Source organism: Carassius auratus, unplaced genomic scaffold (genome assembly GCF_003368295.1).
Source record: "Carassius auratus strain Wakin unplaced genomic scaffold, ASM336829v1 scaf_tig00032822, whole genome shotgun sequence".
Lineage (NCBI taxonomy): Eukaryota > Metazoa > Chordata > Actinopteri > Cypriniformes > Cyprinidae > Carassius > Carassius auratus.
The window spans coordinates 272,646-287,229 of NW_020526031.1; the positions used below are offsets into that span (position 1 = coordinate 272,646).

General features: G+C 36.9%; 1 long non-coding RNA gene across 1 annotated transcript; it reads right to left on the minus strand.

Moving 5' to 3' along the window:
- Window positions 1–5,242: 5,242 nt before the first annotated feature.
- Window positions 5,243–6,674, minus strand: LOC113081014 (uncharacterized). Its single transcript, XR_003282065.1, has 3 exons — window positions 6,558–6,674; window positions 5,661–6,419; window positions 5,243–5,385 (listed from the first exon to the last, which is right to left on the minus strand). It is a non-coding gene; the product is annotated as an uncharacterized LOC113081014 (long non-coding RNA).
- Window positions 6,675–14,584: the final 7,910 nt, after the last annotated feature.

A 14,584-nucleotide genomic window follows, 5' to 3' on the forward strand; every position in this document is an offset into this window, starting at 1 on the left:
TAGTTTAAGATTATAGTTTAGGTAAGGTAAATCAAAAACGACCGCAGATATGGAAACACGGGATGCTGTTCGCTCTGTTGTGGAGAATATCCCTGGCATTTGCTAACTGAATCCCGAACTCGAAGAGTGTTTGTTAAACATTTTGAATGGAGGTGATGTTGTGGCCCTACCCCCGACTGGTTTTGGGAAAAGTTTAATTTATCTCCTATTACCGATCATCAACGGGAAACTGGGGAGGCCAAAATCTGGCAAGGCGATAGTTGTGATTGTGTCTCTCTTGGTTGCTCTCATGGAGGATCAGGTTAAGGAAGCAGCAAAACTCGCTCTGTATGCTGCACAATGAACGAGAAATCATGGAGGGGAATTTCAGCCTTATTTTTGGTATCCCTGAATCCTGGATTCTCAATCCAAAATGGCGAGCTATGTTAGTATCGACCCTATACCAAGACAACCTCGTCGACATTGTCATTGGCTAGGCACACTTTGCATACAAATGGTAAGTTTGCATACACGGGTTTGGTAATTAACTTGAACAGGTTAATTTATTTCGACATCAGCTCAGTTCAACACTAATTTGTTGTCTTATGTTGCATGTTTCAATGTTGATTCTCGTTAACTTTCTCACAGGGGTGAAGCATCCAAAGGGGACTCCCCTTTCTGAGAATGTTTTTATAAGTTGGATGAACTAAGATCTATTATAAAAGAAGGTATGTTTAATTTATGCCTGCTTACATCTCTGGGTGTGTGTGTGAGAGAGAGAGAGAGAGTGTGTATGAGTGACTTCAGATACCCCAAAAATACCTTTTTGCATGACCATGACCTCATTTAATTACTTTGTCACACCACGTAACATAGTGAAATATATATATAATATTATATAATATATTGTATATATATATATATATATATATATATATATATATATATATATATATATATATATATATATATATATATATATATATATATATATATATACACACACACACACACACACACACACACACAGTACAGACCAAAAGTTTGGAAACATTAATATTTTTAATGTTTTTGAAAGAAGTTTCTTCTGCTCATCAAGCCTGCATTTATTTGATTAAAAATACAGAAAAAACAGTAATATTGTGAAATATTATTACAACTTAAAATAATAGTTTTCTATATGAATATACTTTTAAAACATAATTTATTCCTGTGATGCAAAGCTGAATTTTCAGCCTCATTACTCCAGCCTTCAGTTTCACATTTTATATCCAGTCTATCACATGATCATTTAGAAATCATTCTAATATTCTGATTTATTATGAGTGTTGGAAACTGTTCTGCCGTCTAATATATTGATGAATAAAAGGTTAAAAAGAACTGCATTTATTAAAAAAAAGGAAATTCTAATAATATATATTCTAATAATTTATTTTCTTTACTATCACTTTTTATCAATTTAACACATCCTTGCTGAATAAAAGTATTGATTTTATAAAAAAAAAGAAAGAACGAAAAAATTACTGACCCCAAATTACTGACCAGTAGTGTATATTGTTATTACAAAATATTTATATTTTAAAAACATAGCTTCTTTTTTTTTATTTTTATTTATTTTTTACTTTTTATTCGTCAAAGTATCCTAAAAAAGTATCACATGTTCTGAATTTTTTTTTTTTTTCTGTATTTTTTATCAAATAAATGCAGGCTTGATGAGCAGAGGAAACTTCTTTCAAAAACATTAAAAATAGTAATGTTTCCAAACTTTTGGTCTGTACTGAATATATATATATATATATATATATATATATATATATATATATATATATATATGTAAAAACATGAAAAAATGGCGGCAGCCGTTGTGAGTGGTTTGGGAGGCTCCGCTCACGAGCCCAAATTGGGACATATTGCCACTTATACAGTTCCCAACCGGCTTACAATTGGTATTTTAACGTTTTGGCACAACACTTTATATGATATCTACAAATGCTTTCTCAAACAAGAGAAACTGCCAACATGAGTACGACAACTACCATATTTCAGTCTAAGCTACCTGTTGCATTCTGGCGCTTCTCTCTGTACTGTTCATATGTGATGTAACAACTAAAACGGATGAAAACACTAACCGTGCAGCTGCTGATCAAGATCCATTTGGCATTCGGGGTGAGAAAGCCAAACTATATATATTTTTTTTTTTGGCTATGCTACCATCTTCTCCCACACCTTTGCTGCCAATGAAGCACAGGCATCCAAAAGACTGAACCAACACAACTGCATGAGCAAGCAGAAGTATGCTCCTCCAAGAGTAATTAAAACTCTAATGTTGTTGCTACTTCTGTCAGGAGATATACACCTATATCCCGGGCTTCTACGTAAATTTGATGTACCCAACTCATCTTTGAACAGCCGTTACCAAGCTAACGATTTACTTCCGGGAGTTAATGTGACAACAAATGTAATCTCTTTGACAAAAAAAAAATGTGGGTGAGATGGGTCATCATGTCTCACAAGTGGATGCTGAAGTTAGCGTGCTTTTTCCTGTTGCTGGGTCCGTTGGGGCATCTGGACATCTGGGTGCATCCGTTGGCGGGATGGATGGAGCGGTTGCTGGCGCTGCCATGCTGGAGCCACATCAGACGCGGGGCCTTGATCGCAGTGGGGACCGGAGCGTTGGAGTGTGCCATCCAGATCCAGTAACAGTCTCAGAGCAGCGTTGTCTGTGGCCCGGATTTGGACAGTGTGGTGAGTTTTGATCTGCACGGCGCATGCATTATAATAGATGCTGAATGGAAACAACAACGGGAACTCATAAGGTCCAAAAATCCAAATTGGGCAGCGCTCAAGCAGAAAGAGCTGAAGATCTTCCAAACTGTAAATCATGCCCAGATTATTTGGAATCCCCAAACAGAAACCAAGGGGATTTTGGGAGAACACATTAACATAAGGAGTATTTTACCAAAAATAGATCAAATTAATAGACTGTTAACTGATTATTTGTGTGTGACAGAGTTGGTTAAATCCATCCACTCCTACAGACCTAATCGACATACCTGGCTTTAAGTGTTACAGTAGAGATAGGGTCCAAGGAAGGGGTCAGGGGTGTGCTATTATACATTAAAGAAACTATTAAGTGTGAGAAAGGTAACATTGATATGAAACTTTAATGCCTGGGGCTAAATGTAATTTTGTCTCCAACGATGAAATGCAAATTAATCATCATTTACAATCCACCTTCACATGGTGCAAATTTCGATGATGATTTTAAGAGTCTTCTATTGAATATTGACAATTGTACTGAATGTATAATTAGGGGTGATTTGAATATAAACTGGCAGGAGAAAAACAACAGCAGAACAAAGCTGAAATCTTTGATGGACACGTTCAAATATAAGCAAATGATAAACAAACATACTGCAATTACCAGACATAGCGAAACATTGATTGATTAGATTTTTCTGAATAGACCAGAAAGAAGAACTACAACGTATAACCTGATCAAAGGGCTTACCGATCATAACATGACATTAATTTTCAGAAAGTTAACTAAAAAGCGTTTCATTAATCATAATAAAGCAGAGAACAAAATGAAAACAGGAATTCCTAAAGTAAAAATGAATTCCTTTGAAAAAGATTTAAACCAAATTTATTGGAATAGTATTACTGCTGAGACTGATTTAAATTTGACGTCATCACAGCCACAAGTTAAGGTCTTGATTTATAAATAATCAAAAAATATTACAATTATTTGCATTACAATATTTGGTTAATGTGCATGTACAAACCCAAAATGTTGGATTAACTTCAGAAGAGTGAATGTCCTTCAAGTGCACTTGGTACAGTCAAGCCATGAGGATCTAATACAAAAGGCAAATCATTCAGAGTAAAGTTACTGACAGTGATTGTCTCCCTCTTCTATGACAATGTGCCTCTGAAGTCAGTGTCTTTCTCAGATGTGTTGGATATGTAATGTTGAATGCAGAATACATCTTCTGTCATTACACTCAACCCTCTAAGCAGGGGCGATTCTAAGATTTTGATTTTAGGGGGGCTCAGCCCCCAATAAGGGTATGATTAAAAAATATTATTTGACTATTAGGGTAGGGTTGTATACTACTAACCTTATTGCAATCCACTATTCCATTGTATTCCCTGTATTTCATATATGGGAGTAGGAGTACTGACTGAGCCATATACAACAGTGTAAAAAAAAAAACTAATACAGTTTTTTAGATGTGACCAGTCACTGGAAAATTTTGAATTGGGAATGTAGATTTTTACAATAAAGACTTCCTGATTCAGTATTAGGACATTCATGTTTATCCTTTGATGATACCACAGCTTTTTCTTATGAAATGTACGTGGAAATGGGCAGGAAATTAAAACAACATAAGGGTTCAATGACTGCAATGAATCTTGGGAACACAGTGGTATTGTGTGTGTGTGTGTGTGTGTGTGTGTGTGTGTGTGTGTGTGTGTGAGGCTGTCTGTTCTATTCTCACCTGACTGTTGCTCATTTGCAGACCTACTCCCGCACGACCAAAAAAATGTATATCCATCTACAATGAAATATAAATTATTATATTTTATTTTTATTATTATTATTATTAATTTTTAGCTTTTTAGCCTTTATAATCAACAATACGGTTGGTTATACATCAAGTCAGCCCCTGGAAATTTATTTCATTTCAAATCATTTAACTAACCAGCTAATATTCATTAAGAATATAGACAAAACATACTAATGTAATTGTCTATTGGCAATATGTTTAATCTGTTCTATATTTATTTCTATTTATTAAAAATAACACCATTATCAATTTGCCACTTCTATAAATCAATTACTTAAAAAAAAAAAAAAAAAAAAAAAAATTCACAGATCCCTTTACTCTTACTCTAATATATGTATCATGATACACTAATGATTCATTATTACTTAATACAAAATCATATTTAATAATACAAAACAAAATATCTCCACATGATGTTTCACTCTCTGTGACATTTAGTACTTTCAGACAATGATGTGTGTCTTTAATCATTTCTGTGAATGGCTGCATAATGTAATGCCGAAATACACAATAATATGTTTTGAATTTTGAAAAGTAAATTGAAGATTTGATTTGATTTTTGATTGAAAAACGCGCTGAATCCATGCAGACTCAGATCAGGGGAGGAGCCGGAACTTGATGCAGCTTGCCACCGTTTCAAATGAGTTTTTAAAGGGGACTGAAGCGATCACTAATTAATTAATCAAATAATTTTTTAGGGGGGCTGGGCATAAGTTTAGGGGGGCTGAAGCCCCCCTAAAAAGGGCCTAGCGACGCCCCTGCCTCTAAGTATGATTGCCATTGTACAGTCACTATACATCAGGTGTATGGTAGGAAAGGTTGTAGCAGGGTCCCCCTACATTAAAAATAATAATAATAATAATGAAAAAAGAGAAATAAAAATGAAAACACTTTTCAGATTCTGTTCCATTCTCTTTGGCTCAGACAGTGTAGTTACCTACACCGCAGAATCACAATATACAATGCATTTCATGTTCTTTTATACACTGATAAATCTTACATTGTTTTCTAAAACCATTGTTTTACATTTTTAACAGATGGGCTAAAAGGGTACAGAAGAATAAAATATTACCTTAAAAGATTTGATTGTTTTGTTTTTACTATACTCACTCCAGCAGGTGTCCTGAAGTCTGGGTGTGTTTGAGTACATCCTCCACAGAGATTCCTTCTGTGCTTTCTCAGCGTCTCCAGGAGAATGTTCCTGTGTGGTCTTTGACAGTCCATGTGTCTGGATGTGTTTCTGAAACTCACTTTGTAGCACATTCACGTGTTTATCAACAGACATTGAATCCTCCCCAACACAAGCTTCCTTCATCAGAACAACAGAAACAGATCATGCTTAGACCGTGACAGATATGAACAACATCTAAATACGTATTGAACAAGGTGCTTTAGATGTAAAAAATAATTTATAATAATTTATAATAAACATTAAGATGATGGTCAGGCAGTGAAAAAGTGGAGTACATACAAAAAATATTTAAATATCTGTAGTACAGCGTCTTCCTTACATTGACATGCACTGAGTGAAAATGTAAAATTGATTAACAGTGCAAAAATAAACTATGCATATGGCAGTGTGCTTACACATGCAAGTGGAGCATGTTCTTCTTTACATTTCTGGTTTAGGAACGTGTCAGATGTTCTTAAAACACAAATTTGACATTTGTGTTGACAAATTTAAAACACAAATTTGACAATTTCCCAGCAAATAAAGATTACAATATATTGTTACTACAATATTGTGTGTGATTATGTTGATAGAGATAAATTGATGGATTAAAAGCAATGTTACTTACACAGTCATTTCCTTCTATATTTCTCTGGAAAGGGTTCTTCACATCAGTGTGTTGGCAACTTGAATATACTCTGCATTAGTTGGAAACCCAGCAGAAAGGTAGAAACAGACTATAAATCAGTTTTTATTCTGTCTAATCGTCTTCATAGATTGTGAATTGATCATAGTACAGTTGTAATAGCAGAGGTGGTAATAATTATTATGCTTACATGATGTATTCTGTAGTGTATTGCACAAAAGGAGGCAGATATAAACTATCAAGTCTGAATGATTCCCCATCGTTGTGGTCATCGTTTTGTCTCACTGAACATATGTCTGTCAACAACACTAAACCAATTACTAAAGCTGCAAGATATAACGCAAAGGAAAAATTCAAACGTATCCAAATATACATATATGTGGCATATAAAGCATAGCTGAACGTATGATGAATAATAACCTCACGTCTTATCGACACCACCTTCTCTTGTCTAAAGGAAATTATATGAATACCGAAAATAAACATTTTGCCACGGCTCTATCTTTCGGCACGCCCATTGCTCCAGGCTGCAGCACGACGAACTGGCGACGTCATGTTTTTGCTACGTCGCTTCACTCTCCAGTCCAGTGGGTGGCGCAAAACACATTTGTTTCTTTGCCAAACACCATTAAACCTCATAAGAAGAAGATTAGTTTCACGCGCTCTCTGTTGTTATGTTGAGAGGCTATAAACAGTTAGAAATGTTTCTTTTAAGAGAAAAATTCAGTTTTTAATCAGGTCAGTAAATATCTGTAATATCGTCCTCATAGTCGAGAGTATTATTATTTTTTAGGAAGCAGGAATATCTGGAGGATTTGCTGCTGCTGTGAAGATGGAATTTGTTAAAGAGGAGAGTGAAGAGAACACGAGTGAAGCAGAAACCAGGAGAATAAAACAGGAGAAACCAGAAACCTGGAGAATAAAACTCGAGGAACCAGAAATCTGGAGAATAAAACACGAGGAACCAGAAACCGTGAAAATAAAACACGAGGAACCAGAAACCGTGAGAATAAAACACGAGGAACCAGAAACCGCGAGAATAAAACACGAGGAACAAGGAGGTTGGTGTTTATTCTTCATTCATCTTGAATGTCTGTTTGTGGTTACATTAGGCTTACAACTGTTTGCTTGTCTGGGGTCTGGATGTTTTTGATATTTGTGTGTGCGAAACACACACACATACACACACACACACACACACACACACACACACACACACACACACATATATATCAAAACGATGACTGTGTGTGTGTGTGCATGCATGCATGTGTGCGTGTGTGTGTGTGTGTGTGTGTATGTATGTATACATATATATTAGGGGTGTAACGGTACGCAAATATCACGGTTCGGTACGTACCTCGGTTTTAAAGTCACAGTTCGGTTCATTTTCGGTACAGTAAGGCAAAGAAATGCAAACATTAAACTGCAATATGTTTACACTTTTTTTAAATACTTTTTAATAATATATATATATATATATTCATGGCCTTTGAGAATCGATTTTGAATTGACCACATTTTAAAAAACGATTAATCGAAAAATCCATTTATTTACCCAGCCCTAGTGTCCAGCTTTGGGAAGCGCCTTTCATTTGCTTGTGGATGTTTGCTTCGCAAGTGATATAGCATTGTACTTGCACTACTGCTTTATTTAAATACTGTGTACCATATTTTGCAAGTAACTTCATTGCCCTTTCTGTCGAAATGGGCCTACCTTTCGCTCGCTTCTTTTGGCTTGCTCAGCTAAATATGTCTGTAGGCATGTGGTTGCGTGTGTCAACGCGCCCAGTGAGTTAACACACACACGTGTGTCATTTTATCCTCCTTTCTAAAAGGGTCCATTCACATATCGCCTCTAAAAACACGTGGAAAATGCTAGACGCGCCGCTTTGATTTTTTTCCCAAAGCCTTCGGGCACTTGCGCTCCTGAGGTGTCTGCCATTGCTAAGCAACCATGACCTGCTCTCTCCATGAAAACATGGAAATTTCAGCAACGGATAAATGGATTTGCAGCACTAAAAATTGCTTGCAGTAGCTCTGCTACTAAATTATTTAAAAAATGGCAATCCATATACAGCTATGATCAGTTGTCCCTTCATCTTGGCTGAGCTTTCAATGTTGTTACGGAAAAGGTGAGGAAGCTACATGACCTGCAGTGTGCTTGTGGCATTCTGAAAAGTTTAGAAGAACTCGATGCGGTGTGGACATGCCTGGAAAAAACAAGCGCATCGCACCATGTGCGTGTCGCTTCCATTATGAGCGCGCATACCGCGCTCCTACATTTGAAATAACAAAATTGAGCACACAAAAGACACGATATGTGAACGGCTCCTAAAGCAATTGTGCAGTTGCGCTCCTGAGGCGTCTGTCATTGCTAAGCATCCATCAGCTGTGATATCAGTTACAAGAAGGACATTTCAGTGATGGATTTCCACCACCGAAAAACCCTTGCTGTAACGAAGAAAAGTAAAAAGTGTTTGAGTGCATCCCATTTTTCAAAAACAACAGGGAATTTCACCCCGAAGGAAGCTGATTGAGTTGGTTCTTGTCACATGACCTGGTGTGCTTGCATCATTCTGAACACCACATTTTTACTAGATGTGGTGCGGACGCACCTGGAAAAAACGAGCGTGTCGCTTCCATTGGGAGCACGCATACTGCATTTGAAAAAAAAAATTTGCGCACAAAAAAAAGACGTGATATGTGAACAATCATCTTCATTGTTCAAAATGTTTACTTTCGATTAATACTAGCGTAGATGCCACTCTTCTAATGATGTAGCAAGTAAATTTGGTGTTATGGGAAGTGTTCCTGGTTCCAGTTTACCTAATTAATGCAGCCTAAAAATCCTTTAACGGATTTGGATATTAGAAGCATATTAGTGTGTTATGTGTAAGCTAAGTTAAAGAGATAGGTCTTTTAATCTAGATTTAAACTGCAAGACTGTGTCTGCCTCCTGAACAATGTTAGGTAGGTTATTCCAGAGTTTAGTCACCAAATAGGAAAAGGATCTGCCGCCCGCAGTTGATTTTGATATTCTAGGTATTAACAAATTCTTGAGTTTTGAAACCCAGCGGACATGGAGGATTATAATGTAACAAGAGCTCATTTAAATACTGAGGTGCTAAACCATTCAGGGCTTCATAAGTAATAAGCAATATTTTAAAATCTATACGATGTTTGATAGTGAGTCAGTGCAGTGTTGACGGGACTGGTTGCTAGTTGCTGCCACTTTCCTCCCTACACTTGATTATGGTGATTTGCTCTATATAAATGCTCCTGATAAATGTTTGTCTTTGTTGGATACTGTCTCCCCATAATGCATTACGATTTGTGACTGGATGCAAGGCATCAGTACATCATTGTACTTTGTACAAAATAACACACTGGCCCTCATTGTCAGTGAGGAGGCCATGTACATTGGCTTATTTTTATTTATAAGTCTATGCTGGATATGCTTATCTTTGCTCCTATATGTCATGTAATGTTAGTTCTTATAATTTACGCTCTGGTACAGTTCATGCAGAGTTTGGTAACAGATGTATAAAGTACTAGAGACCCAGACTTGAGTAAAAGTACAAGTGCTCTATCAAAAAAGTAAAAAAAAATTACTACTCAAGTACTGAAAGTAAAAGTATTTTATGTAGTTATTAAATAAAGTAGTCAAAAGTTTGAACATATTGTTTTTATTATTTCAAATGATTAACCTAAAGGACAATCACAATTCCTTTGACTGTAACTTTGTAAACAAAAAACAGATTAAAAGGTTAGTTCGCCCAATTTGCAAAATTATGTCATTAATAACTCACTCTCATGTTGTTTCAAACCCGTAAGACCTCCGTTTATCTTCAGAACACAGTTAGATATTTTAGATTTAGTCCGAGAGCTCTCAGTCCCTCCATTGAAGCTGTCTGTACGATATACTGTCCATGTCTAGAAAGGCAAGACAAATATCATCAAAGTAGTCCATGTGACATCAGAGGGTCAGTTAGAATATTTTGAAGCATCGAAAATACATTTTGGTCCAAAAATAGCAAAAACTACGACTTTATTCAGCATTGTCTTCTCTTCCGTGTCTGTTGTAAGACAGTTCAAAACAAAGCAGTTTGTGATATCCGGTTCGCAAACGAATCATTCGATGTAACCGGATCTTTTTGAAACAGTTCACCAAATCGAACTGAATCATTTTAAATGGTTTGTGTCTCCAGTACGCATTAATCCACAAACGACTTAAGCTGTTAACTTTTTTAATGTGGCTGACACTCCCTCTGAGTTAAAACAAACCAATATCCCGGAGTAATTCATTTACTCAAACAGTACACTGACTGAACTGATGTGAAGAGAGAATTGAAAATGAACACCGAGCCGAGCCAGATAATGACTCGTTCACGAGTCAAGAATGGTTTCTTTCAGACGCGTCCTATTCGAGAACCGAGGAGCTGATGATACTGCGCATGTGCACACATAGCATCTGAACCGAACTGATTCTTTTGGTGATTGATTATGAACTGATTCTGTGCTAATGTTATGAGCGCGGGTAAACCGAAGGCTTGGATCAAGGGCAATCATCGCAAATGACGCCATTACGTCGAGCGCAAAAGAACCGGTGAACTTTTTTCTTCAACCGGTTTATTGAATCGAACTGTCAGAAAGAACTACTGGTGATCCGAAAACCGATGCAACCGGTTCTTGACTCGTGAACGAGTCATTATCTGGCTCGGCTCGGTGTTCATCTCTCTCTTCACAGCAGTTCATTCAGCACGCGCAGTCTTCTTAATCGCTTGATTCGCTCAATGATGTGCCAGCTTCATCAAACCTGCCATCTACAGTTTTGGCAGTGGTAATGTGGGTTTGTAATGGAATGATTCGTAACATTTTTGTAATTGTAACGAGTAACGATGCAGCACATAAAAAAAAAAAAAATATCAGAGTAAAAGTATTAAACTCATTGAAAATATGTACTGAAGTAAAAGTGGAAGTAGGAGTAAAAAATAATACTCTAGTAAAGTACAGATACTGCCTTTTAGTACTTAAGTACAGTAGTGAAGTAGTTATTCTTTGTTACTATACATCTCTGCATGGTAAGAAGGCTTTTAGTTATGCAGCCCCGTCCACTTGGAACACATTACAGTCTGAATTGCAATTCCAAACTCTGATTTCTATTGGTGAATTTAAGCAACGCATGAAAGTCTTGGAATTAGATGCCATCAATTGTTGTCACTGTTTTTAAAATAATCAAATTGTTTTAAACCTATGGTTAGTATAAATTGTACTTTAAAGTAGTCTGATGTTGATGTTGTTTGTTTATGTATCTGAGGGTATTGTTTAAATGTCTCTTGTTGTTGTCTATATGTTTGGTGATCATATTTGTAATTATGTGCTGTTAAAATGCTGCCATTTTGGCCAGGTCTCTCTTGAAAAAGAGGTTTTAAATCTCAATGAGATCATCTGGTTAAATAAAGGTTAAATAAAATAAAAAAAATATGGTCATACTTCCTGGTTCTAGTAAGAACTCTTGCTGAGGCTTTTGGACTAGCTGTAGTTTGTTTACTAAGCGTGCAGAACAACCACCCAATAAAGCATTACAATAATCTAACCTTGAGGTCATAAATGCATGGATTAACATTTATGCATTTGACATTGAGAGCACAGGCCGTAATTTAGATATATTTTTGAGATTGGAAAAATTCAGTTTTACAAATGCTAGAAACGTGGATTTTTAAGAAAAGATTGCTATCAAATAGCACACCTAGGTTCCTAACTGATGATGAAGAATTGACAGAGCAGCCATCAAGTCTTAGACAGTGTTCTAGGTTATTACATGCAGAGTTTTTAGATCCTACAATTAACACCTCTGTTTTTTTCAGAATTTAGCAGTAAGAAGTTACTCATCATCCAGTTTTGTATATAGATTATTGTAACAGCAAAACAAGGTGAGGAAGCAAGTTCAAGTAAATCGGATATTTAATAGCACAGTCAGACACACAAGTAATATAAAACAGGATAACAGGTGGGTGAGGTGGGCGATCCGGGAAGTAACAATGCCCAGTAAAACCCCTTTCACACTGCACGTCGGACCCGCAATATTCCCGTAACATTGCCTGGTCGCCATCTGTGTGAAAGCAACCACGTCCCGGAATTGATTACCGAATTGAACCCGGGTCAGGGACCTAGTAACATTGCGGTAATCGATCCGGAACGAGCGCTGTGTGAACAAAAGCCAGATCTAATTCCGTATCGAAGTGATGACGCGCGTTATCGCGCGACTCTTTTACCGGCTGTTTTGAAGGAAGATCAACATTCGCGACGAAAACATATGTACAAACTGTAATGAAGCAGAGATCAGTTAGTTCCTCACTTTCCGCGCTGACGCAGAGATCGTTTGCTTGCTTCAGTTAAAGTATAACGTGCCAAGCGTTGTCGACTCGTACATTACACGTCACGCGCTGATGTCACGTGTCGTTACGGGATCTTCAAGGGTTGTGTGTGAAAGCACGCACATATACCAGGTCATCACTGGCAGTGTGAAAGTGCCAAATCTAGCGACCAGGGAACAATTACAGGAACACTTTACCCCTGTATTTGCCGGAATGGCAGTGTGAAAGGGGCTTAAGTGACTTTGAGGAGAGGCAGCAGGAGACAAAGGAACTGAGATGAGCGAGCCATGGGGGTGAGAGGTATAATCGGTGGGTGGTGAGGAGTGGTTAGTGTTGTCACGACACCAAAATTATTGTTTTAATACCGATACCTAGTCAAGAATTTTTCGATACATTTCCTGAAAAGGGAAAATACACTCTCAAATATCATTGCTGTGCTTTATTTTAAATCCGGGACAACATTATAATCATATAACACACTAATAAATGAACATATGAACAGCAGATATATTAAACATTTGAACAAAATAAGAAATATCAAAATATAAAAAATAAATTAGAGCAATGACATTCAAGGTAAAGAAAGAATAAATTGAGCAGCATTATCTCAGTTATCATAATAAACATAAGAGTAATACATTTATTTTGTCTCTGAACTTTGAATAAAAATATGAACAGCGAATATATTAAACAATGTTTCTGAACTCAGAAGATTAAATGTATAAAGATAAATATCAATTTAAGCAATGGCATTCAAGTAAAAAAAAGCAAATAAAATTTAGCAGTAATATCTCACAAATTGTAACTTATTCTGTCAGTTGTGCAGCCAGTGAGCTTTAATGAGCGTCATCTTTTTCTACCAGTCGTGGACCGGCGGCCACAGTATCACTTGTGCTTGCGCGTGCGCTTTCTCTCTCTCGCGTTCTGTCTCTCTCTCTCTCTCTCTCTCTCTCGTGCACGCATGCTCTCTCGCACTCTTGCGCTCTCTCTCTCGCGTGTGCTCTCTGGCCCATACAGTTAATGAATAATGGATCAACTACGACAGCCTACATCGCACAACCTGCAGCCCTAAAGCTAAATCAGTTTAGTAAAGCCACTAATGCAGCCATCTCGCTTCAGTGCTTTTTTGCTGCTTGTGTGAGGAGAAAAACACAGCCATCCATAGGGAGGCACTGGAAGCGTGCATTGCACACACCAACATGAAATCTTACAAATCTGGAACACAGTCATTCTTTGAAGTATCGATACTAATAAATTTAGCAATCGTGACATTTATAATTTCAGAGAATCGCTATTCGCTTGTTAAGTCTGACGTCACATAGCAGCGCTTCCGTGTCCAAATGCTCTATCAGTTACCATGAGAAAACAACAAAAGGTGCTAATATAAACTCACAATGTGATAGAATATTAGCAATAAAGTTATAATCTTAACCTTTAACTCCATACCGAAGTCCCAGATAGCCAGACAATGAAAATATAAATATAAAAAAATATATACAAATTATTTGTGTTTGGGACGCTGTGAGCAGGGAGACTGTAGTGTATACCGTAAGTTTAAAAGCGTTTATCTCAAATGATAAATATGAATAAACAGTGCTCATAAACGGCTGCTGAGGTAGTATTCTCAAGTGAAGCGAGTTGAGGCTTGGACCCGGAAACAGCGCTTCTTACGTCATCACTTAACAACCGAATACTTTTGAAGTATTGGTGCACTGTGCAAAATTAAGTGGATGGTATTCCAAAGACACAGACGATCCAATGACGAGAAGTACACAGAGAACAGGAATGAGAGACCAGGCATAAGAACGGGGAACTGCAAACAATGCTCTGACAAAAAA